Source organism: Rhinopithecus roxellana, chromosome 1 (assembly GCF_007565055.1).
Source record: "Rhinopithecus roxellana isolate Shanxi Qingling chromosome 1, ASM756505v1, whole genome shotgun sequence".
Taxonomy (NCBI): domain Eukaryota; kingdom Metazoa; phylum Chordata; class Mammalia; order Primates; family Cercopithecidae; genus Rhinopithecus; species Rhinopithecus roxellana.
Genome location: NC_044549.1, coordinates 68499308 through 68527092, shown reverse-complemented (window position 1 = coordinate 68527092; position 27785 = coordinate 68499308). Strand labels below are relative to the sequence as shown.

The following is a 27785-nucleotide window of genomic DNA, read 5'->3' as shown; positions in this document are numbered from 1 at the left end:
CTTTTTTTAATAGTGCAGTGAAGGTAGTCACTACAGGCAGACATTCCCACATACTACGATTTTTGACACTTGTAAAAAGGAATTTGCATTGAAAATATCAACAGTGAAACTACTGTGGAGAGATGAGCCACCTTCGTTTTTCTGATATACACATATGAATGACTGAAACCTTCCTTGTAGGACCTTTTCATATGGAAAGTTAAAACACTTCTTGGAGTCATGGAGAAGACAGTAAATATCTATATATTACCAATAAGTTTAGACCAATTTGACTTGAACAAAATTTACACAGTAGTCTAGAACAGGGGTCCCCAACCCCCAGGCTGCAGACAGACTGGTACTGGTCTATGGCCTGTTAGGAACCGGGTGGCACAGCAGGAGGTGAGCAGCCTGTGAGCAAGCATCACAGTCTGAGCGCCACCTTCTGTCAGATGAGCAGCAGCATTAGATTCTCACAGGACCTGAACCCTATTGTGAACTGTGCATTCGAGGGATCTAGGTTGCGTGCCCCTTATGAGAATCTAATGACTGATAATCTGAGGTGGAACAGTTTTATCCCAAAACCACCTCCCACCCCACCCACCATCTGTGGAAAAATTGTCTTCCACGAAACCAGTTCCTGGTGCCAAAAAGGGGACCACTGGTCTATATGACTTCCCTTTTTGAAAGTAGAGGGCAGATTCATTGTTCATTATTTATTATCAATGATAACAACAAAAGACAATTCTAAGCTTTTCATGGGTTACCTCATATAACCCTTTCTAAGGTGGTTACTATTATTATCACTATTGAAAGGTGGGGATTTAGGTTTCAAGAGATTAAATAACCTGCCCAAAGTGATACAGCTAGTGGAATTCATTCATCATATATGTATTTAATGTCCATTATGTGTCAAATACTATGCTAAGTGTGTAAGATATGACAATGATCAAGGCAAACTCGTGTTTTCATGAAATGTAAGGTCTAGCATAGGAGACAAATTCTAAATAAGTAATTTGAATTTCAAATGTTATAAAGGATAAGTTCATGGGCTGTGGAAATAGAGATTAGATTATCTTGGGATTCAGGAAGGTCTCCATATAGAGTTAAAACCAATTCATCGAAGAATGCTGGGATAGCTTTTCATCCTCCACATTCATAAAGCACCGACAAGGGAGCTCAAATGAGAATCTAGGTGAGGCGGCCACATGTTGCTTTCTCTATTCTTTCTCAGCTTGTGCAAGACCATCTGGGCAATTCGCACTCATTTTGCTGGAAGAGGACCTATTCCAGCATCTTTGGGCTCACATGTCATGCACAGAGGTAAGCAAATAACCTCATCTGGGTGTCACTAAGACAGGGACCTGCTACTCATCACAGACAGTGGCAGCCTAACTGCTGAGCACAAGATGCTTATATAACAAGCTACTAATGTGTTTGGGGCTTCCCAAACTCATTTGGCAGGTTCAGGCCCATTGTCCAAATCTCCTTCAGCAAGAATCAATGAAGCATAGACATACAATGACTCATTCTCAGAGGATGCAGATGCCAGACAACCTGAGTCTGCACAAAGGCAGCCAAAATGTTTCATCCCCCAAATTTCAGCAACTCCCGTGTCAGTACATGCCTGTGGGAATATACAGCATCCCACTCCAGTGCTAGCTACCCTTTGAGGAAACAGAGCTCTCTGGAGGGGGCACATCCATTTTAATTCCAGGAGTCTCTGCAATTCCACATGTTTGACAACTCCATTAGTCATGGATAAGGTACTTAATCAGGTGGGTAACTAGTTAAGCTGGATGCAAACAACTTTGTGAAGCAAAATGTTTCCAATTGCTCCCCTTCCTCAAATTGTAGATATTCACGTTCTTAAGTTGTTTTATTCAAATGAGATAAGACAATTATTTTTAACCACTAAGATAAACACCCAAATGCTATTAAAGAGTTACTTTTCTAAGTTAGATTTAGATAAAAACATATAAATTAAAGACGACCTATCTGTTTGCCTGTATCGGTTAGGGTTTGGGTGTTATAAGTAACTAAAACAGACCAAAGTCTGTTTCAAACAAAGCAAAGTTAAATTATGCAAAATGGGGAACTTATTGAAAGGATATGGGATAACTCACAAACTGGAGAAAAAGCAGAACAAATAGGGCTTGGAAAGGACAGCAACCAGTAGTAGCTCTGGGGGTCTAGAGAGTAGAATTTAAGTGGCAATATTCCCAGGGAGCTGCCATCCAATGATTCTGCTCTGTGTTTTGCCCATAGGAAAATTCTGATTCTTGAAAGGAGAGGGTCTGATTGGCTTAGCGTGTGCCGTTCCATAACCCAGTGACTGGGTAGAGAAGAGCAGAGCACTTGGCACTGAAAAAAGTAAGGAAGGTTGCAAAGAATGGGAAAAGGCCCTTCCTGAAAGGACCACTAGGGTGCTTCTTTTAGACAAAGAAGCACTAGAAGTTGGGCAGAAAAAATAAACTTCATAATATCCATATTCTTTCTGATATCATTTCATCTATGAATCCAGTGGGAATTCAGCTAATTTTCCATCACACTCATTTTAGTTGGCATGACAGGAGCAAGGTCTTTTTTGAATGTGCTTGAGGTCTCTCTGCAACGACAACATTTCAGCTGAGATACGGGACAAGAGGGAGCTGTTCATTAAAGATCGGGGAACAGAGTGTTTCAGTTAGTGGGAAAAGCAAGTGCAAAGGCCCTGAGGCAAAAAAGAGCTAGATATCACTGAGGAACTGCAAAGCTGGTGTGATTGTAGCTAAGAGAATGAGCTGGCAAGCAGTAGATGTGGTCAGAGAGATAGTAGGGGCCTGGTTATGTAGGACACTGCAGGATATGGCAAGAAGAGACTATTTGAAGTGAATGGGAAATCACTGGAGGGGCTGATTAGTTGTCTATTTTTCAGAAAGACAGTATCAATGAGCCTCAGTTATTTTACCTTTTAAAAATGGTCTAATACATAACCCCTTATCAAAAACTCTCAAGGAAAGTTGTGTTTTGGCATTCAGGATTTCAAATATTAAAAACACTATAGTATATTTATTTTATATAACATCCCAAGAAAAGTGTGGTTTAGTATCTCACAACCCAACATATTATATTTCTGTGATTCAACATGGGTAAATAAAGACAAAGTCTATCAACAGTCTCAGTTTAGTTTTGCCACCAAATGAGTTTGCTCCAAACCTGCCAGAAATAAACAAATAGATTAATAAGAGAAGAAAAAGACAGAAAAATATTTTTTTTGTTTTCAGAGCTTTTGGATTTCAAAGATACAGATACAGGATTGTAGGCCTGTGCCCGCAGATACAGGTTTTCCTGCAAGTCTAACATGCAATGGAGGGTCAATAAATACTTGTTCACTTTCCTTTCTCTTTTAACCACCATCACTTGTCTCTCAGTCACAACACCCAAGTTTGTCAAAATACGTATGAAGCACTCCTACTCAGGGTTTTTACTATTTTATTTGTTCCACTTTGCATCACAAACGTCAGTTTCTTCTTCTCTCTAGGCTCTGTGGGCTTGAACATATTGTGGGTTTGTAGGTCACAGAGCTTGTCAGGGTTATAGTATAATGGGGCCAACTGGGAATGCCACCGCCAACAAAATCCCACAAAGAGAACAAACCTTCCTAGAGTTTCTAGGTCAGAACCTACTGTAACAAAGTGAGCTATGAAAGTGCCTTTATATAGTAACTTGTTTAATTAAGATAACAGATGTTACTATTACACAAGTCCTAGTGAGCCACTATTTAATTGGACACTCATTCACATGGCTTGTGACTGGTAAAAACCAGTTCAAACAACCATTTCCCTTGTATGAGTTTTTTTTTCTCCCTACAATTAAATTGAATAAACAATGCACCCAGTGAATATTCATTTAATAGAGACAGTTTTAAAGGCACAGGAGTTTAATATGAGCAATAACGTTAGAACAGAATAATTTCCTGGCTTAAAGGCAAGTTTAATTCTCTGTTTTATCTACCAGCACTAAGTAGGCTGACAATCAGCTGTGTAGGAAAAATTATACAGAAAACCCTCACTTGGGTGTTGTTAGATGTCTGGTACCTATAATGGAAGAGATAGGGATCTGGCTGTAGCTTTTATACTCAGATTTTAATACAATCTGGGAAGAGGGTTAATTGACAACTTGTCATTCATGTCAGTATGACAGAGCAAACGAAGACAAAAAGAAAAACAAAAAACCAAAAAATAACAAGAGTAGATTAGTACAATCTCTAGTGAAAAGAAAATACAGTTTCTACTATTAACCATTCACGGTAAAATAAAAAGAACACTGTACTATTTTCTTTTCTTTTTTTTTCTTTGAGACACAGTCTCGCTCTGTTGCCCAGGCTGGAGTGCAGTGGTGCAATCTCCGGGTCACGGCAAACTTTGCCTCCCAGGTTCACACCATTCTCCTGTCTTAGCCTCCCAAGTAGCTGGGACTACAGGGCGCCCACCACCAAGCCCTGCTAATTTTTTTTTTTTTTTTTTTTTTTTTAAGTAGAGATGGGTTTCACCGTCTTCGCCAGGATGGTCTCAATCTCCTGACATTATGATCCACCCACCTCAGCCTCTCAAAGTGCTGGGATTACAGGCATGAGCCACCGCGCCCGGCCAGAACACTGTACTATTATAGATGTGAGGAAATAGTTTTCTTGTCCAGACTTCCACAGGTAGTCTGAGGATTTAAAACCTTCTTCTCCTTCTGAAATGATCATTGGTAACATAAAGGGACAGAGCTAGGTCTAGATCTACACGCACCATTGCCTACAGGGGGTAGGTAGGTCATAAAAATGAATGAAGCTGGCAAGAAGGATTTCATGACATGTTTTGCTTTCCTTCATGACACAGGAAAATTTGTTATGGGGCATAAGAAAACATACTCTTTTCCTGTATTTTCTTGAAGTGTGTGGTCTTTTTGACTACATTTTCTTATTTTCACTTTTGATAGAGAAACAGACACAAAAAATGTTTTATGTTTACTGTAAGAAAAACTACAATGTGAAAAAAATGATAAGCAGCAACTGACACCACATTTTAATGTGGGATACAAGGATTGTATGGCTAACTGAAGATTTCATGTTTTTGCTAAAAGGATAACTCTTCTTAGCTCTGGATAAGTATTGCCATACAGAAATGCAGGCTGGCTGGGGGCAGTGGTTCATACCTGTAATCCCAGCACTTTGGGAGGACAAGGTGAGAGGATTGCTTGAGCCCGGGAGTTTGAGACCAGCCTGGGCAACAAAGGGAGACCTCACTGCTTCAAAAAGTTAAGAAATTAGCTGGGCATGGTGGTGTGCACTTGTGGTCCCAGCTACATGGGGGCTAAGAAGGAAGGATTGTTTGAACCCAGGAGTTTGGGATTGCAGTGAGCCATGTCCACACCACTACACTCCGGCCTGGGCAACATAGTGAGACTCTGTCTCAAAAAAAAAAAAAAAAAAAAAAAAAAAAAAAAAAAAAGAGCAAGCTGTCTGTTGCAGATCCTTTAGTTTTTTGAAGAGATGTCCGAAGTCTGGATTACAGGACATGTGCCAAATTATAAATGTTGGAACCTAATTTTAAAAAATTAAACATGGAGCTAGCTAATATGCTGTGCTTGCCAAAGAAAGCTCATTTCAGTGAACCCCTGGTTGGACGATTTTTGGAACCTTCTGGTGGGGCTCTAAATACTCTTCTGCTAGAAAGCTTTATTCCTTTACAGTGAGACATAATGTAAATGAGCACATACATGTCAATAGTTAGTTAAGAGACGTGTCATAAATCATCTAACCTCAGTTTTACCGTAAATGTAAAACAAAAGTAGTGGGGAAACCAATAAATCCCATGGCTTGGAAAGCCATGCATGACAGAATGTTCAGGAGGGATTTTCCAAAGCATCCCCTTGCTTGGGGATGATATATCTTATGATATATCTTATATATCATACACTCATATTCACCCTCCTTTCTCCCCTTACCTCTCCCCCATCCCCACTTCCTCTGACAATCGGTGTGCAATGAACCATTTTCAACAATGCAGATATGCTACATCCCCCAAGAATGGCTGAAAAACAGTTTTCAACTGGTAGTTGAAACCCACCGTCTGTTTATCTCTAAAGTTTCATTTAGCCCTAAAATCCTAATAATCAGAGATTATATTAGTTACAGGAAAAGATATACATCCTTGAAAGAAGAGACTCTCTGGACACTACTCTTATCTAAGATGACATGCATCTATAAGTTGTGCAGAACATTTCTGCATTACAATCTTCTATCTCACTTTTGAAAACTTCCAAATGAATTTGAATGCATAACTACATTGTGATGCATATACAATGGGTTCTATTTCTCTAGCTCTCATTTTTTTAGGTTGACACAAATCTATCCTCTAGGCAATGGGTATGTACTAAGTTATGTTAATTAAAGTGTCCTTTTTTCATGCAAGTCAAGGCAGATAAAAGACACTGACTCTCTTGCATAAAAAGTCATAGGGACTAGGCGAAGAGGTGGTTTCATTGATCTGATATAGAAGTTTTTCATTTTCTTCAGATTTGCTTTCCTCCTTTCCTCCCTGTCCCCTCCCTCCCTCTTTCCTTCCTCAAATGAAGTTGTTGACAATCTTTGACAAAAGGTAAGGAAGAGTGGATAAAGGCTGAGATGGGGAGGTGCCCAGACATTTTTAAGAGACAGAGGGTGGAAAAGGAGAAAGGGAATTCATAAAACGGAGAGTCCCCAAGGCTAAAAGTGGGGATACTGTCTAGGTCATATTCCTTGAGTCCGCTTTTTGAAGAGGGGATCAGAAAAGGAAATGAGGCAGAGGAATCACACACTGCGTTCCCTTGCCAAGAAAGAATCAGTTACAACTTATGCTTCGAACATGATGAGAAATTCGGACAGATTCCTCTGGGCATCCTTTGAAGACTAATTGGCTAACAGAAGACATTTTTTTTTTTTTTTTTTTTTTAAATAATGAGTAGTTCCAAATGTTTCTTTCCATGATAAGGGTGCCATACAGCCATCTCTTATAATTATATGAAAGAGTACTCTATACCCAGATTCCCTCCTTCAGGCCAATGCATTCTACCTCCAACAACTCTGACCAGAATATGGGCAGCTTAAAGCTGTATCACTCATTGAATTACCCCCTGAAGTGGGGAACTCGCCTCCACTAAGCTTATACCCCTTATAGGTGATGATCTGAGGCCCATGACTGGCTCATCAGGGATTTAAAGACCACATTCCTTGCCTCAAGGTAAGACCACTCTGAAGGGCTATCTGAGCTCCAGAGCTCTCAGTGGGACTGGCTGAAGCCCGGTTGCACAACCAATGCAGGGCAGTTTCTCTCTCTATTCAATTCTGCTTTCTCACTTCCCTGCAGGTGTATCTCAGAGAGCAACTCCCGTGTAAACCTTCTGTATGCAACATGTCATCTGAGTTTGTTACAGGACACCCAGTCTAAGGCAGTAGCAGTAGCCTTAGACAAGGTTCTGGAAAAGTTCAAGAGAGGCATTCATATTATTTTTTACTTCAGTTGCCTCAAATATTTGTTTAAATAAAGACAGAGGCTATCATTGAAATTTGAAATTATTCCTGTTAGTTTTGTTACATTCTGCTTTGCTGTGTTTTTGGTAGGTGTTTAATAGAGTCTAGTATTCAAGGAGAGCAAAATGTGTGACATATTAAAAAATAAATACAAAATGGTTCTATGGAGTAGCAGAAATAATAAAAGTTCATTACCAACATCACGGGGCTCAACTTTGCATGATGGTCAGAACGGAAATGAATGCAGTCACATGGAGGAGGAGCCAGTTCAGGAGTTCTTAGGCTATATGCTGCTCTTAGCTTTAAAATTCTACTGCTTAGATTTATGTTTCAACTCTGTGCTATTGTGCTCCTGAGAATCAAATGGAAAAAAAAAAATCTATGCTCTAGTTATCTCAAATGTTGCTGTTAAAGTAAAATTTAATAAAGGAGGTTTTATATTTCTGTTGGTATTCGAGGGTGTGGAACAAAAACCAAACCAAAACAAAGCAACAACCGAAAAAAAAAATGCAAAACACAAAATTCATTTTTTCTCTGAACCATGTCCTTGGTTTGTGACTATGTTTGTTTGAGTGATACAGGTAAAGGTTATTAGAGCTACCGAGGAAAATTCATCCGTGGATTTTATTTTATTTTTACTATGGAACTACAATTCCATTATTATATAATCACATATACAAGTACAAACACCTGTAGGCAAAGTGCATCATATGGGTATCTGTTCCCAGCATCGCAAACACTTCCAAATCAATTGCTAGGTAACTGTTGTGGCCATTAAAAATATTACCAGCTGAGGAGGGGCAGATCACGAGGTCAGGAGTTGAGACCAACCCGGCTAACATGTGAAACCCCATCTCTACTATAAACACAAAAATTAGCTGGGTGTGGTGGCATGTGCCTGTAATCCCAGCTACTGGGGAGGCTGAGGCAGGAGAATCGCTTGAACCAGGGAGTCGAAGGTTGCAGTGAGCCGAGATTGCACTACTGCACTCCAGCCTGATAACAGATCAAGACTCTTTCTCCAAAATATATATATATATGTATATAAAACCTAGGAGTCTAAAAATAAACAATGTAACAATCTAAATAACATCTGCATCTCTATAACCAAGTATTCACTAATCCACATAAAACACTGTATGTTAAATCAAGAACGAAGATGGTGCAATTGCTAAGAACTTGCTGAGTGTTCCTTCTCATTTGACTGTGCTCTAACTCTTTGCTTCTTCCACACTTGAGGGAACTAGAAGTAAAGCCCTGTTCTCCCTGGGCTAATTGTAGGCTTGAGTTGTTCATGCCATTATCCTATAATGGGATAGCTGGTTTGCTTTCGATTTAGCTATTCAGTTTTAGGTCTAACAGCCTGTGGAAAAATATGTCAGGAAAAACTTGAGACTCTCTGTAGCTTTTACCAAGCCTTCTTCATCGTTGACTCTGTGGAGAGGAATCAGCTGTGAGCTAAATGATTCTCCTGTTTGCTGATCGTCCCATGGAACTTGCATCTTTGTACACCCTAAAGTTGGCATTCTGACGTTTGCCCTCATTATCCTCTTTGCCCTACTGTATAGTATACACCTCGTCTAGATTGGGGACACACAATAGGTGCACTCCCTATTCTTGCCAGTAATTATAATCTTGCATTTTCTTCTAATCCGTCCTTATACAATCATAGTTATGAAAATTAATCATGGAATTCCTAAAGTAAATAAAGCCTTATATCCACTTAGAGGAAAGCTTTCCGAAGTTTTTGCTCCCTGCAACCCTAGTGCCTTGAAGTATTCTGTGCAGTAAAATTGATTTCTAGATAAATTTGGGAACCACGCTTCTTAAAGATTCTCAGTGTAATGAACATATTAAGGATTCTGAGAGAGTCTGCAATATAAAATGTTTAAATTGTACATTTTATACTTATTTGATTATAGAACACGACTTTATACCCTATACATCACCTCCCACCCCATCTCAAGAACTAGTGTTGGGAAATATTGATGTAGTATTTACAACCGTACCCTTACATCGAGCTTCACCATTAAAAAGGCTCTATACTTGGCCCTACCTCACAGAAGTTAATTTACTAAGGTGTCCTTCATCACCATGTAATTTGCCAAATGTATGAAAATTATAAGGCACATCTGTGAAATCTTGTATCTACTGTAGTAATTGTGTCTCATGAGGAAGATTTTGCTAAGATTTTACTATTGGACAAATCAATTGTTTTTAATCTTATAAACACTATGGCTGTAACTAATTATGTTTCTTTCTTTGATTGGGTAGCAAGACAGACACAACCGGACCTGTGAATTATACTGAAAGTATTTCTATGTGCTAATTTTATTGCTGCCATTTAATTTTTCCACTGATAATTCTCCATCATTCCAACTCACTAAATTACTTTTATCATTTCTATTGCTTTTATTTTTGAAGAAGAAGTGTCTAGTCCTTGTGAAATGAGGCTGTAAGTTCACCGATTTCTTTCTTCATTTATTGAACACATATTGACTAAAGCCCTAAGTTGTATTCCAGGGCTAGTGCTGGATAAATAGTGGCGAATGAAACCAGGTAGATCCTGTCCTCACACAGTTTACAGGCCAGTTTAGGAAGGCAGATAACAGTAAAGTCAATGAAAACGTAAATATGCAATTACAAATTCAGAAAAATGCAAAGAAGAAATTGAAGAGGAAAGGAGGCACTGGTGTTATAGTGAGAAATGTGGTATACATGGCCTCAGACCCACTGGCACTTACAGCCAGGGAAAGGGAGTTAAAGAAGGAATTAAAGATGTAAGGGAGGGGAAATGAAACAAAACACAAAAATAATACAACAAGGAGCCAGATCATGCCATGCCTTGTAGGTTGTGTTCAACAGCTTAGCTTCTATCTTAAGCATTTGTGATGAGATTTGATTTCCATTTTGTGAGAGACCATTCTGGCTACAGCACAGAGAACAGATTGGAAGGGAATGAGTATAGAAGCAGAGCAACCAGTCGGTGCTACTGCAACAATCTGGGCAAGAGATGAGGGTGGTTGGGCCAAGGCACCAGCAATGCACATAGAAAGAAGGAGATAGATTATATTCTTTGGAAGTAGAGTTTTAAATTTATTAATGCATAGGATATATGGGGTGATGAAACAGAAATTAGCAGTGATTTCTAGGTTTCAGGCTCAAGCAATCAGAGAGATATGGTGTATAACTGACTAAGGTTCAGGGTGGAGATTGGTGGCAGGAGTGAGTTCCTTCTGAGGGATGTTAAGCCTACATTGCTCAGGGGAGAATCCTGTACTGAAGACACACATTTGAGAGTTGTCAGTACACACACGGTGTTTACAGCTATGGGAGGGGAGGAGATTGCCTAGAGAGAAAGGGAAAGTAGACAGAGCAAAGGAGGCAAAGTGGATGAGGAAGATGCAGATGTGCTGGAAGGAATAATCCAATAGGAAGAGGAGAAGAGGGAGAGTTTGATGATGTAGAGAAAGAGCAGGAATGACTGAAGGAGTGAAAGTCCTTGAGAAAATGAGAAAGGATAAGAGTCATTTTAAATTGCACTATTTTCCTTCTGAGTTGGAACACATTGCGTTCACCTGAAAAATATCTTTCTTGGTATTAACAGCAGTCAGCCTCATTTTTCTATAACAATTTTATGCATCCTTTGGAACAAACCACCTTTTTTGGAATAAAACTCTTTAGAGCAAATCAGTATGTGGGAAAGTCAACACGTGTGGAAGCAACTGAAAACATAAAAAGCTCAATTCAAATGTTATTTCTATCACATTGACCATAAAACATAGTCCAGGCCTCCCTTTTCCTCAAGTGCACAATCACCTCCATGACCATACTTTTAGAAGATGACTGTGACTCTCATTTTATTGAGACTGAGGTCAAAGTTATGCCATACGAAATTCCTCAACTCCCTCTTTCACCCTTAACTTCTCTGAGACTTTACTCATCCTCTCTTCCTACCCACAGAGAAGACAGGTTCCTCCTCATTTCCCACAATAATTGATTTCTAGTCCATTCTCCTGCTCTCTCCTTGAGAATCATCTCCCCTCCCTTATATCTTTAACTCCTTCTTCGACACAGTGTGATTTCCCTCAGGTTATAAATATTCCCCAATCTCCTCCATCCTCATGATATCCTTGCCACAAATATGTCACTCTCTTGCAGTATATCTAAGTTTCCGTTTCCTTACTTAACACCTGCAAAAAGATCCACTGCATCTGGCTGCTTACCATCCAGCCAGTACAGCTTTCACATTTATCAAAAGTATTTATTTCAACGTCACTTGTGAATTCATTGTCACTAAATATATATCATTGGCGGTCTCATCCTGAATGACTTTGTGGCCACAGCTGACATTGTTGACCACTGTCCATTCATGATACCTAGAATTTCACAGCAGCCCTATTTTGTGGTTCTCTGTTTAGCTTCCTGAAAATTTTTTTCTGTTTCTTTTTCTCTTTCATGCATACTCTGCATAAATCAGAAGAGTCCCCAACCCGTTTGCTTTTCCCTTTTCTCTTAATGAACCTCACACACCCTTATTACTTCAAAGGTAACAATTTGGAAAGTCTTGTTTCTCCACCTGATCTGTCCCAGGGACTTTAAACTGGCATGGCCAACTCTGAGCTGCATATGCCCACAAGTAGTGGTGTTCTGTAAATGTTTAACACAGTGGCTCTAGAAAAAACACCCTTGAAGTGGGTCTATTTCCATGGTGTAAATACTCTCCTGATGGCCAATGTCAAGCTATGAATGTGAACTATCACTGAAGAGGGAGCTGGGAACGGATGTGCAGAATCCACTCTTTTGAGCCCTTGCTAGTGGGCTTCAGCAGAACAGTGCATAAGCCTTTCAAATTCAACAAACCAACACTGAACTCATTACCTATCTAATGTGGGTAGGCTACTTCCAGAGATTACAAATAGGCATTAAGAAACCATTCTTTCCTTATGGTTGAAGGATTCGGTCCCATCTTTGTTTTATATTTAGCAATTTGGGTAAGTGATCTTGCTTGGAGGAATACATTCCATCAAATAATGCATCTTACACAGAGCTGCTTTCAGCCTTGCTAACTTACTATAATTGATCACTTTTAGGGGCATGGAAGGTTAAAAAATTTATCCTAATGTCATCAATTATTTGTTTTCTTTTGAATTTTAAACTCCTGTTCCATGATATAATCATGTTGTTTCATGTGGGAAGAACAGTTGAATTACAAAATATTACTTATCCTGGGGAGAACTGTAGGAGGAATGGTGTACATTAACACCCACGCCCATACCCCCCCCACACACACCTACTCTATTTAATGGAGTCTTTTACCCACCACCTGGATTTCTCATCAGGTAACCTATAATTCTACTATATGTACCCTCTGGGTACCATATGTTGTAATTACATAGAAAGCCAAGTGTTGCTCTAATTAGATCATTTGGCAAAAGGGATTTAGAAACATCATGATGGATATTTACTAGTAGAGATCTAATTAACTCTGGAGTATCTGTGATTGAAATATGAAAAGAAAACTCTATAACGGAAATATAGGGGTCGAACTTAGTATATGATCCAAGACCTTCAATATTTACATGGCATCAATACATCTAAGCAGTCTAACAGATTTTATTTCTAGAGATGACAAAGTTAGGAGGAACCCAAATTATCTGCCTTGTCTCTACTGAGAAGGCACAAAGCACTGCCTGTCTGGTTTTAATATCCAGTCACATCACTTCAGTTCTAATTGCTCTTAATTACATGCCACTTTGGTTTGAATATTTTCATGATCACTTAACTCCATTTGATGATACAGAGCTATTTTCTCTGAACAAAGGCACGGCTGAGGTAGTTCAAGGACTTAATTTACCGCTTCTCCAAAGGGTTTAGATATTTCTAACCCAGCCCTGAAATCAGACCATCCTACCATTCTCCCCCTCAGGAAATGATAAAGCTATGGATCTGAACGCTGCGAATTTATTATTGAAAATATGACATGAATAACAGGAAAAGCTGCTATGCCAGTCCTATGCCAGGGAGGTAATGAAAGGTTTTATCTCCCTTTTAAACCTTAGAGAGAAGCATCTAGTGCTTGTTCCTTCCTCAAGCAAACCTGGTAGACATGGATGCAATGAGTGAGACCTGGATTTGAATTCCAGACTTAACATTATCAAGCTTTGCAACCTTAGGTAAGGTAAATAAATTGCTTTCTTCCAGCCTTGGTTTCCTTATCTAAAAGATGGAGTCCCAATAATAGGACTGATCTCATAACACTTTTACGAGGATTAAAAGAAATTAAGCAGAGGGCATAGTAAAGACAAAAAAAGAAAAAGCGCTAGGTATTACTATTATTATTGACAGAAGGAGGGTTGAAAGTGCTCATTTTTTTACAGAGATAAAAATGGCCAAAGGTTAACCATGAAATACAGGACTAGAGCCAAAGTAATAAGTAACCTAAATCCCCAAGGATCCCCAAAGCCTAAAATGTATTCATAAATACATAAGTGATATAACAGGAGATCAAAGTCTCATTTCTACTTAATGGCTAGAGATTCCCAAACTTCTTCACAGTTAAGCTGACTCACAGTGTTTCTGGCACTACTATTTTATATCCATTCATATTATTTTACAGTGTTAATAAACTCTAGTTAAACCTGTAGCTTCTTCCTGTTGATGTTTGTCCTTCCACCTCTTCCATGTAAATGCTGCAGATAGCAACTCCTCCGCCTGGCTGGGTCCCTCTCTTACCCTCATTTCTTGTACATGGCTTGCTGCATGTACATGGGCTACAGCATGAGACTTCTCCCTTCCCTGTCTTCCGCTGTCTGTGAAGCATTTTCTTTCACAAAGGCTTAACTCACTTCCTGTTGGAAGCTGATTTTGGCAGACCCTGCCTGGCTAAGAGTCTCTTCCCTGTCTGTTCCCTAAGCACTGCTATGGACTCTATTTGGACTATATTATGTTAATTTCTGCTTCGCTGGTGGTTTCTAAATTGTTTCATGTGTGTATACAGAGTCACAGTAGCTGAATTTTATAAACCTCTAGAAAGCAAGTCCTGTGATGGCTGTCTTCTCTTTCCTTCTTCAACTGAACTAGACCGTTCATAAATATTTATCATCATAAACTTAAAACACCTGTATAAAATAGTCCATGCAAAACCATGGATCCTCAACCAAGGATGGAGATTTCCCATTATTTCAATTTTTTACTGGTTGTTCAGAAATACAGGGAAGATAACCAGGTATCTACTTTTCTCTCCACTGCCACCATCCCTCACCCTCTGTGTCTTCACATTTAAAGCTCCCTTGAGCTCTGATTTCTCCAGGGAGTTCAGATTTTGGGGGCATGAAAATAAGTTCTTCCTGGCAAAAGCTGGGAGACACTGCTCTAGAGAGCAAAGTGAGATAATTTGGACCTCCAACCAAATTTACTTCCCCTCTGCTTTGGATAAGATGGACATGCTGGAAGTGACAATTTAATCAAAAGTGTAAGTCACAAAGTACAAATAAAAGACACAGCAAACAAAAAACAAACAAAAAACCCAAGGTGGGGGAAGATCATGTTACTATGAAGACGTTTTAAAACTCCACATTTCCAGAAATGTACCACAAGTTAGACCAGAGTTTGGCAAACTTTTTCTGTAACGGGCCAGAGAGTAACTATGTTAAGTTTTTTGATCTGGGTGGGATCAGTCCCACTTAGTCAATCTTGCCCTTGCAGCATAAGAGCCGCCAGTCACAGGCCATTTGTGAATGAATGAGTATGGCTGTGTCCTGTCCAGTAAAACTTTATTTGTGGGCACTGAAATTTGACATTTGCATAATTTTTATGTGTCACAAAATGATATTTTCTTTTGATTTATTTCTTGCCATTTAAAAATGTAAAATCATTTTCAGTTTGCCAACTGTACAGACACAGGTGGAGGGTTGGATGTGGCCTGTGGACTGTAGTTTTTCAAGGCCTGGATAAGAGCATTTCAGGCAAGGAGAACAGCAGGTTCTCAGGCTTTGCAGCAAGAGGAAGAAGGCCATTTGAGGAAATGAGAGAAGGTCCATGTGCTCAAGAACTGAGGGTAAAGGTGAGTGAAGTGAGACAGCTGGTAGGATAGCAGGCAGGAGCCTGAGTAGCATACAGAGCCTTTCTGGTCATCTCATAAGACTTAGTGTCTATCCTAAAGTCAATGGGAAGCCACTGCTACATTGTCATACCTGAGTGTGCATTAAAATCATATGGGAAACAAGTATTCTGATTCCTGGGCCCCATCTCAGAATTCCTGAGAAAGCATCTTTGAAGAAGGAGAGTGGGACTCTGCTTTCTAAAATATATCTCAGTTGATTTTGCTGCAGTCAGCCTGGCATTGAGCTACAGAGCTAAGTTTGGGAACGACCACTGGATCTTTGCTCTGGGAATGGAGAAACACTGCCTTAGGAAATCGAAGTGCTTTCCCAGGTGGGTGTATGGTAAATTACAGCAGATACTACTTGAGTACAGACACTGAACTCAACCAATGGAGGACAGGTGATAACTGAAAAGGAAGTGTGAAGCTCCAGGACAAAATCATTCCCTCACTCTGTCTGTTTCCCAGTGAAATGCAAGCTTCTTGGCTTGCCGTGCAATGCTTTTCTCAACTGGATTCTGAGAGATGTCCCAGTTTTATCTCCCCCTGCTCAAACCTTTCTCTCTACTTTCCTTTCAAATACATTTCTTTCCTGCTGCTCCTTACACCTAAATATCCTATCACCACCTTTTCTCCAATCCCCTCCAAGAATCAGATGATTTCGGTTGGTTCATTCATTTCATACAAGAACATTAGTGCCTATTCTACTCTAGGTATAGCACAAGGAGCTGGGGAACCTGTATGCTCCTACACAAATCGCGCTTTTCATCATGGCCCTTTCAACCTCTTAGGGAAAATGAACATTAATTAAATAATCAATAGATGTAAATATGAAGTTTATAACTATGATAATATAAAAAGTCTGTTAAATCATGGAAGAAATTGTTTTGTTCCTTTTCTATGACACATGTAGAACCTTGATTTAAATTAGTTTATGTTGCCTGTTATGGGGAGGGGGTTGTAGGGAGGAATGGCATTAGGAGTTATACCTGATGTAAATGACGAATTGATGGGTGCTGACGAGTTGATGGGTGCAGCACACCAACATGGCACAAGTATACATATGCAACAAACCAGCACGTTGTGCATAGGTACCCTAGAACTTAAAGTACAATAATAAAAAAAAAAAAAGAAAAAAAAATGAAGAATGAGTTCATGTCCTTTGCAAGGACATGGATGAAGCTGGAAACCATCATTCTCAGCAAACTAACACAGGAACAGAAAACTAAACACCACATGTTCTCATTTGTAAGTGGGAGTTGAACAATAAGAACACATGGACACAGGGGGGGAACATCACACACCAGGGCCTGTCAGGGGTTGGGGGGCTAGGGGAGGGATAGCATTAAGAGAAATACCTAATGTAGATGACGGGTTGATGGGTGCAACAAACCACCATGGCATGTGTATACCTATGTAACAAACCTGCACATTCTGTACATGTATCCAAGAATTTAAAGTATAATAAAAAAAAATTGGTTGTTTAATGTAAAAACAAAAAAAATTAGTTTATGTTGATAATCTCAAATACATCTTATACCAGGGAGAAACATGACAGATATTCATTAAACTGAATTTCTCAAAGGTGTGATGTGGCAAGTTTCATCTTGTAGAAGATTTGGGTGAGGGCTGGTTCCAATGAAATCATTTAAGAGGTTGGTTGAATCGCTGTAAAATTCACACAAGAGACAATAAGGGCTGAAAACCAGGGGAATGGCAAAAGACTTGCAAGGAGGGGATTAATATGGGAGACACTTCGAAAGATTTTTTTTTTTTGTTAAATCAAGTGTTACCTTTAGATTGGACACTTTTTAAAAAGTAGTTTCATATACAAATTCCATTATATGTTTTGAGTTGTGTAACCACATGTATGTCTTGTGGTATTACTATGCCACATGACTAGAACAAAGGGTCAGATCCATCTCAGGTAGTCACTGGATTTAGTCATCATTTTAACCCTGGCCATAAAATAACGACACACTATACCAACATAGAAAAAGGCTTGTGGCTGAGGGTAAGTTTATGGGGTCTCCCAGAGGACTGGGCCTATGGATTCTGACAAACATTTTTAAAATGCAAATCTCCCTAAACACTTTTGCAACTGCACTTCAGGAGAGCTTAACACCATAACTATTTTATCCATGGCTCTAGGAGAGACAAACTGAAGTAATGGAAAGAAGTTCTAGGTCTGAATTTGAAGAGCAGTATAAGCTCTCTCTCGTAACTGCATATGCAAAATTAAAATGATAGTACTACCAATAAGCAGGGCAACAGATTCCAACTAGAGCAATGATGCTCATGTTGCTTTGATGTTGTTTTGCCTCCAAGGCAGGATTTCCATTATTATGGAGATGAACTGCCTCTAATTATTGCAATAACATAATTGTTCCCCAGGGCAGAATTCCTAATAACAGAGCTCTATAGCTCTGCAGCAACTGTAAGAGATATCCTGAGGGCAGGTTTCTCATTAAGAGCACATATATAGACACTGCCTCCAGAAGAGAAACAGAATGCCTGAAGCAATAAACTTTCCTTTCCACACTAGGATTCCACAGGCCTTCTGGGCAAATACCTGCCATCACATTTGCTTTGCCTCCCAGACTGCCAGCATTGTCTTCTGACCTGGGTTTCACACCTTGTATGCAACACAGAGTTGTGCAGCCCGGCACTGGGATTTCCTTCCATGTCTTACATGAATTTCAACTCTTCCAAAAGCCTTTGGGAAGAGAGGCAAATTAGGGTTATGATCCAATTTCACTTTGGAGGCAGACATCAGTGTCTATAAACAAGACACATGAGCATGAATTTCATTCTTATTTCAGTTGGATATTTTCTTTTGCCTTTTTTTTTTTTTTTTTTTTTTTTTTTTGAGACGGAGTCTTGCTCTGTCCTCCAGGCTGGAGTGCAGTGAGTGATATCGGCTCACTGCAAGCTCCGCCTCCCGGGTTCACGCCATTCTCCTGCCTCAGCCTTCCAAGTAGCTGGGACTACAGGCGCCTGCCACCATGCCCGGCTAATTTTTTTTGTAGTTTTTAGTAGAGACGGGGTTTCACCGTGTTAGCCAGGATGGTCTCCATATCCTGACCTCGTGATCCACCCACCTTTGCCTCCCAAAGTGCCGGGATTACAGGCGTGAGGAACCACACCCGGCCGACTCAGCTGGATATTTTCACAGAATGCTAGACTTGATTTGATTACACTATGAGGGTCAGGCAGACCTAAACATGTATTTCGTTCTGACAAGATATGCCTAAGAATATGGATGTTTATACAATTTTATTGTGTCTTCAAAACTAGTCCACAGTGGACTAAAAGTACTCTGCCCAAGATAATGTTAAGGTTCCTAAATCCAGCAGTCATGGTTGCACCATTATTTTTTGGAAGGTCTTGGAAGCACCAAGTGCTTACTCCTTGTTGCACCTTTCTCCTCCTTTGGCTTCTGTTTGTTACTTTCTGCTAGATGTTCCTCCACCTCTTTGGGTCTCCTCCTTCACACCTCCCAGCAGGCGTGGCTTCTGCTCATTCTTTGAATGTGTCTGTTCCTCAGGGTACCTTCCTTTGAACCGAGATGTTCTCATTCTATAGAACTCTCTCTGGATGAACGTATGCACTCCAATGCACTCCATGGCTTCTTATCTACTGATTATGTCTTATCTATGGATCTTTATCTCTACTCCTCAACTCAGATCTGTACTTCCAGTTTCCTATGGGACACTCATATAGCACTTATTCTATGCCAGGCAGTGTTCTAGTGTTAAAGAATGGAACAAAACATACACAGAAGGCCCAATAAAAAAGGCCTTTCAAAATGGAAGGAGGCAGAAGAGGAGGTCAGAGTGATGGGATAGGGAAGAACTTGCCTTTACTGGTATGAAAGAAAATAGAATCTCGGGACTCCAAACTCACTATGCCGAAGAAAAAGTTAAGCTTGGGAACTGAGTCACGCAATACTGCTTTCCTTTTGTTCCCAGGCCGATAGCTGTAATTTCACAACCCTGTATCATAGTCTCACCCATAAGCCAGGTTCCCACAATGATAGAAGGCCGCATATCTCCCCAGATGGCCTGCATCGTAAATGAAATTCCTTGTGAGCCCCTAAATCTTTCAGGATACACATGCCCTGTATAAACTAGCCCTAAAACCAAATTCCATTGAATCTCACCTTGACAATGTCAATTACCACCTTATCTTCCCAGGGAGAGGAAAAGGACAAAATCAGAAATTATCCCTTGGCTGACCCTGCGACCAATGCATAACTGACTTTTTCCTTGACGCTCCCTTTTCACATGTAAAATGTACATTTACTGAGGCTGATCACAGCCTCATAAGAATGTAAGCACCTGCCTCCTTTTTTTCCTCTCTTGCTTGTTCTTTCCCTTTTAAATATCGAAAAATCCTTAAACCCTCTTTTGGAAGAGCACCAGTAACAGATACTCCAGTGATATATGTATTTCTCAGCCATGACCTCAACCCTGGCTAAATAAACCTCTACTGATTGAGACCTGCCTCCCTCACTTTTTCATTAAGCTTTGAAGATGGAGCAAAGGGACCATGAGTCAAGGAATAGAGATGACCTGTAGAAGCTGGAAACAGATTCTCCCCCTAGAGCCTCCACAATGAATGCATCTCTGCTGAAAGCTTGATTTTAGACCAATGACGCCCATATCAGAATTTTTACCTCCGGAACGATAAGAATATAAATTTGTACTTTTTTATTTTTTATTTATTTTTTGAGATGGAGTCTGGGTCTGTCGCTCAGGCTGGAGTGCAGTGGTGCAATCTCGGTTCACTGCAAGCTCCACTTCCTGGGTTCACGCCATTCTCCTGCCTCAGTCTCCCGAGTAGCTGGGACTACAGGTGCCCACCACCACACCCGGCTAATTTTTTGTACTTTTAGTAAAGATGGGATTTCTCTGTGTTAGCCAGGATGGTCTCGATCTCCTGACCTCGTGATCCACCTGCTTCAGTCTCCCAAAGTGCTGGGATTACAGGCGTGAGCCACTGTGCCTGGACTAAATTTGTACTATTTAGCCAAACACACACACACACACACACACACACACACACACACACACACACACACATGCAGCACAAATTTCTGTTCTCATGGAATTTACGATCCAATGGGTGGAGGGTGGAGAAGATCGATAATAAAGTTAAAAAGTGGGCAAGGTATGGTGGCTTCTGCCTGTAATCCTAGCAGTTTGGGAGGCTGAGACAGGAGGTTTGCTTGAGGCCAGGAATTCAAGACCAGCCTGGGCAATATAACAAGACTCTGTCTCTACAAAAAATAATAATAAAAAAAATTAGCTGGGCATGGTGGCATGTGACTGTGATCCTAGCTTCTCAGGGGGCTGAGGTGGGAGGATCGCTTGAGCCTAGGAGTTCAAGGCTGTAGTGAGCTATAATCTCACCACTGCTGTCCAGCCTGGGCAACAGAACAAGATCTTGTCTCTAAAAATAAATAAATAAATAAATAAACAATTAAAAGTTAATATATAGTATGTGGGATGGTGACAAATACTGTAATATATAAATTAGGAAAAGAAGGTGAGGGTTTTACAATTTTAAGTATGTTACTGGGAAAAGGTGTCTGTGAGCAGGTGACATTTGAATGGGAATCCCCATTTGAACGACGTCACCACTTGCAGGCACCTCACGTTCAACACACTAATAATAACCTCTTTATTTGCCCCTTCTCAGTCTTGCTCCTTCTCTGTTTACTACTATGGCAAATGGCACTGCCATTCACCAGCTCCTCAATGTGGGATCCTAGGAGTCATTTCCTTTTTTTCCTCCTTCTTTTTTCAATCCTTCTACTTACTAGGTCACTAAGTATTTTCAATTCTACCCTTTAATAGCCTGTATATCACCCTTCTCTCTTTCACTCTCAGAAGACTGACGTGATCCATGTGTTGTGATTTTCTTCCTAGACTACCACCTGGAATTGCCCTCGCTGCATCCTCAACCTTGCCCTACCCTGATTCCTTCTGCATGTTACAGGCACAGTAATCTTTCTGTAGCACGCATATGACTGTGTACTCCCTTGCATAAAATCCTTCAATTCTGTCCATGGTCTTCTGATTCAAGTCTAAACTCTACAGACATAAAACACAAGGCCTCCACCATCTATTGCTGCCCTACATTTTCCAGTACTCCTTCTCAATATATCACCTTTATAACATATGCCTCAGGATTGTTGAAAAATTTATATTGATATTGTGCTACTGGGCCTCTGCGCTAGTCTATGAGCACCTTGAGGGCTAGGTTCATGTCTCCTTTTTTTCTCTCTCTCTAGTGCCAAGCAAAGGTAAATATCCAGTGAGTGCTGCATCCATGGAATGAGACTGGAATTGGCTAGATTCACAAAACAGAGTTATGCTGCTGTTCTAAACCCATGCCTGCAACATGCAGGCTGTAGGTCTGAGATTCTTTTTGGAAAAATTCAATGGCATACCTATATCTGCTTACTATCCATATGCTTGACATAATGTATTAGTCTAATATTTAAAAGCATGGAGGGAAATTCTTAAGCATAAGAATAAGAAGCCTTTATTTACACAACATTAACAAGAGTAACAGTTTACTCATTTATTTGGCTTTGGTGAAAACTAAAATATTTTTTCTCAGTGGGTTTTCCAGACAACTAAACTTTCTTGTCTAAGCACCACATTAATTTTTAAAAATAAACAGTGGCAGGGAGTGGTCTTTCTATGATATATCATTCACTTGCTTGCCTTAATCCAAACTCACTGAAGATCATTTTTTCTCTTTAGTATAACAGTAATAATCATCATCCTTTTCTGTGGAGATAAATAAAGCTACTTTTTCCCCTTATTAAAACTGCTTGGAAATGACCAAAACAGTGAGAGGATGCCAAACAATGCTGTCTGAAGAAATCAGATACAAGGGGGACATTTGGGCTTAGAAAAGAATTGTAAGAAAACATAGGGTAGCCTCCCAGTATAGAAAGTGAAGTGAGAAGTGGTGGAGAATAATTTGTCTGTAAAATTCCATAAAGTGAAACCAAAAATGAGTGGAAGTTGCAAGGACATAATCTTCTAACAATTAGTAAGGTCTCCATCATTATTAGTAACCAGGGAAGGATGTGGGCCCAGCCATTGTGGGGATCCCTGCCCTGGCATGGAAGACGGGTTCTGTGATTACGGTGGGAATTTGGCATCAGTGTCTGCGCAGCATCCATTCCCTCTTCTTCTGGTGATAGCAGCTTGATTTCTTTGGGAAAACCCCTGTCCCATTCTCAGTCCACATGGTTTGAGGCAGGCTTTCCCATGTGGCTCTTAGGACAAGCACATGACTCACGTCTGCCTCATCAGTGGATCAGATCCTCCTTGAGTGTGACTGGTCCAGAGAAGGACACTGACCAAAGCAAGCTTATTTGATTCTATTCAGGAACTCTTGAGATACATTGGAAAAGAGGGTGAGTACGTGGCTCCAGTAGTCACCCTACTAGCAGGAGAGGAGAGCCTTTTGGAAAAGAAGCCAACATGGCCAAAGGTGCAGGTAAGACAGGAAGACAGCGAGACAGAGTCCTGATGATACTGTGTGAGCACCTGAGCCCTGTCATACCTGCAGTTGCAATTCATCCTGGATCTTCTCAAATACATGAGCCAATGAATTCTCTTTTGTCCTTAAGCCAGTTTTGAGTTAGGTTTCTCTTACTTGCAACCAAAAGCATCCACCCTGGTTGATACAATGGTTGTATAGCTCCTTATAATTCTAGGATTCTAGGTTTTTTATTAATGATTCTACTATTTCTGTATTTTAATGTTTCTGTTTTTAATAGGTCAACTTCAGTCTTACCTGCCTCAAAGTACCCTCCATCTAAAAACTAAAAGTAAATAAAATAATCAACCTTATTCAATTAGTAGCTTAATTCCTCAATTCATCCAAATGATTCCAACTGCATTCATGGTGACTAGAGATCTCTCCTGAGGACTAAAGCTCTTGAGCTGTGTGACAGGTCTTCCCTGTTTTAAATGCCTGATATTGCCTACACTGATTGCTGGAGACATATACAAGACAATAAGAAATGTTTTACGTTTACGGATATTCTGCCTACCCAAGAAGAATGTCATAAAATTACTTGAATTTTCAATCTTTTGTTTAGATGCTTGGATTAACATAGATAAGGCTAGTGTGAATATGCTGCATATTTCCAAAAGAATGGGAAGCCAAAACAAGAACACATTTGAATACTTGAAACACATTTTTAAGATAACGAACATGTTAACGTTAAACCAGTGTTTCTGAATCTATATCCACTTAGCTAACTACAATATCACCATAAGGTTAGATGAGACAAAACCTCTTTAATTTTTAAAATGTTGCTTCTAATACCACTACTGTAAACTCACTGGTAGGCAGTTGATTAATTAAAATTGAAATTAAATGTCAATAAGTAAGAGTTTAGCAAAGTCTTTCAAAACATAGAATCTAGGCAGAACATTAATAAAAGGGTGCTTGATCATAAAGTGTTGTTTCACTGTATTATGCCAGTATTTTTTACTTAAGGGATTAATAATCTTTTTAATCAAAGGTTAAAGACTTGCCTTGTGATTCCTAAGATTCTACATCTCAAAAGAGAATTAAGGCTAATGAGGCAGTGCATTAGAAATTATTACTCAATGCTGTATAGTCAAAGAATTTTGCACTTCATGTTGGTCTACCAGGTCAATCCTTTCCTAAAATAGGGGCTCTAAAATTTTTTACTCATCAGTTTCATCTACAATTGCTTTTGCTCACCATCCACTTCATTTTCCCTCTTCTCGATTGGAAAGAAATGAGAAAAATGGCAGAATCTCTTCTCTGCCAATGAGAAACAATCGTAGAATCTTTTTCATTGTTCACCCATTTCAGAAATTAAGAAATGTTCCACTTGCTGTGTTTTTCTCTGAAGTTAAAAACCAGTGGCTCATGAAATAAACTTGGTCTATAAGCACAATTTGTATTGTACATCCATCAAAATAAAAATTAGTTGCTGACATTTAAAAGTTGGAAGCTCAAACAAATGTCTAGATTTCTAGTTTCTTTTGAAGAACAAGAAGATGAGGAGGTACCTGACCCGTGTCTCTATACGGCTGAGCGGCAGGTGTCTCCCTTGGATGGGGCACACATTGAAGTCCCCAGCATTCCCCTATATGCTACACCTGGCCAGTTTTTTAATGTATTTACATTAACAAAATCATCATATCTGGTTAATACATTCTGAGTGAGGTGGGAAGGAGGATCAGAACTGTGAGAACACAGCACTCATGTGGAGAGTAAGTGCTAATATTGACAATCTGGGACTAGCCTGGTCCCAGTGAAGGTGGAGGCGATATATAGCAGTAATTAGGTAATGATGGGGAGTTTCCTCAGTTTAAATATATATATTTTAGTGCAAAATAAATGTTGAAGCATATTTGGACCATATTAGTCAAGTCAGGCATAGATAGAATGAAAACTGGATAAAGACAAGCTTTGTGGTAAGTCAAGTGGTGGAAACAATCAATTAAATTCACTTATATAGAATTCTTGATACTGGCATACTATTTCCCCAAAGGTAATTTAATTAGCTTGTAACAATGGTTAAGCTGTAGCAACAGAAAGTAGTCCTTAATACGGTTCAAAATATTAGGTTGTCTCTTTTCTTCCAGGCACATAGTAAGATTATATTTCACTGCTGGGTTGCAGGAACATGTGACTTGTTTTGGCCAATGAAACGTGAGTGAAAGTGCAGTGCTGCACTTCTAAGTAGAGGCTTTAAGAACCCATGCATGTTTGGCTCTTTTCCTTCTGCAATGGCAATGTTCCAGAGCATCTTGGTCCACCAGGCTGGACTTGGAGAGGAGGAGAGCTACCACCAAACCACTGATGTGCACTAGGTTCGAAAGAGAAATTGCCTTTTGTTGTTACAAGCCAGAAACTCGGGGTTGCTTGTTACAGTAGCATAGCTTAGCTTCTCCTGATTGACCTACAACATTATTATAACTTTATTCTTTCATGATTTTTGACATGTCTAATACTCATATTATTATTGTCTTAATGTCATTTTAAAATTAAAACTTTTAAAGTGTAGCCTTATTCTGAGAAATACATGTGGTACATACTAGTTATATTTCAACTATATTAAAAGTAAGTACATAACTATTAAAAGTAATCTCATGTGCCACATTTTAAGGAACACTGAATTAAATAAAATAGAAAATGAATCTCAAGTTGAAGACTGCAAAATAAGCAATTATGCTATTGATTTCAGGTTTGGCTACAAATTTGAATGCCATGTCAACATTCAATGAACTACACTGCTTTCTTGAGATACTAGAAATCAGAAAGGGATGCATACTATGAATTTAATACATGTGTTACTCCCTGTTCCATAGCAAGCATTAAAAAATAATATATATATGAATACACCATTTATAAACCATACCGTTTGTTTACAAAAACCGTTAAAATAGACAACATTGTCATCATCAGATCTAATTTGTATATGCAAATCCAAAGGTGTACAGGTGTAAAGGGTAGATACATACACATTTTTATAGGTTTCCTTCTTGCATCCTTGAGTACTTGACCTTTAGCATTAATTAAAATCATTATATATACAGCTGGCAAATCTTGTCTTATAGGTGACAAACAGATCCACGCATAATTACCATTTTGCAATAGATTAAGTAGATTACAGAAAAAGGTAGGGGATATTTTACAGGGGTGACAGCCAAGAAAAGATCTTAGAGACACCTGCCATTTCATGCAAGCTAATGTAAAACCTCAAATACTCCTATATATTTGCATGTATACACTACATGCATTCTAAATGTAATTCATGTATAAGAAATACACAGACGAAGAGTTTAGATATTAGAAAGAAAAAGAACCTGTTGTCTCAAAAAGATGTAACTGAATAAAATCAAGCATAATAATCTGCTGCATGAAGAATGAGTTTTGAAATTAGAGATAGCCTCAAAAAAGGAGAAACTAACAGGAGACATAATAGCCAACTGCCATATAACTTGAAGGGTTGTCATAGCAATTAAGACCTGGGCTTATTTACATATGCCAAAGGACTTAGGATGGGGAAAGGTGGGGACAAAAATTTCAGGCTAAAATTAAGGAGGATGTTTCTTTTCTTTTCTTTCTTTTTTTTTTTTTGAGACGGAGTCTCGCTGTGTCGCCCAGGCTGGAGGGCAGCGGCGCGATCTCAGCTCACTGCAAGCTCCGCCTCCCGGGTTCACGCCATTCTCCCCGCCTCAGCCTCCGAGTAGCTGGGACTACAGGCACCCGCCACCACGCCCGGCTAGTTTTTTGTATTTTTAGTAGAGATGGGGTTATCACCATGTTAGCCAGGATGGTCTTGATCTCCTGACCTTGTGATCCACCCGCCTCGGCCTCCCAAAGTGCTGGGAAATACAGGCTTGAGCCACCGCACCCAGCGAGGATGTTTCTAACTGTTCATCTTCAGGCAGCTCTGGCAGTCTTCAGCAGGGATCATGTGATCTATCTCTGCAGGGAGTGCTTTGTAGAATTCCCAAATCCAGAAGGACTATAAAGATCAAGAACGTACCACTCATCTTCCAAAACTTCTCTGTTCTTTTTAACACGTTAGTCAGGAATAGCAGATAGTCACCCCACCTTCCCCTTAGATATTAATACAGACCAACAAATTATTACGGGTTAACCAAATATTGAAATAATTCAAAGACAGTACCTTTCATTTTCTTTTAATATATGTCCCTTCCTTTCTTCCAGGTGTAAACAGGTTTGGAGATGCTTTTGGCTTACCACTCAATGACAACTTCACCTCCCACTTTAGCAAGAGTGAGCTCTTCATTCAGGAGTGTTCTTGAAAAATCTGGAACCTACAAGCTGAAAGACAGAGTGAAAAAACAATTATTATGCAAGAACAGTCTTCCATGAGATAATTCCTTAGTCCCTCCCTCCCTCCTCCTCCCTCCCTTCCTTCCTTCTTTCCTTCCTTCCCCCTCTTCTCTCTCTCTCTCTCTCTCTCTCTCTCTCTTTCTTTCTTTCTTTCTTTCTTTCTCTTTCTTTCTTTCTTTCTTTCTTTCTTTCTTTCTTTCTTTCTTTCTTTCTTTCTTTCTTTCTTTCTTTCTTTCTTTCTTTCTTTTCTTTTCTTTCTTTCTTTCTTTCTTCTTCTTT

General features: G+C 39.6%; 1 protein-coding gene across 1 annotated transcript in view; it reads right to left on the bottom strand.

Moving 5' to 3' along the window:
* LOC104657379 (contactin-4) overlaps positions 1–27487 on the bottom strand; it is a 153100-nt gene extending 125613 nt beyond the window's left edge. The window contains exon 1 of the mRNA XM_030920845.1: positions 27337–27487. The gene's annotated coding sequence lies outside the window, so the exon portion shown is untranslated. The remainder of the gene's footprint in view (positions 1–27336) is intronic.
* Between the last annotated feature and the right edge of the window lie 298 nt (positions 27488–27785).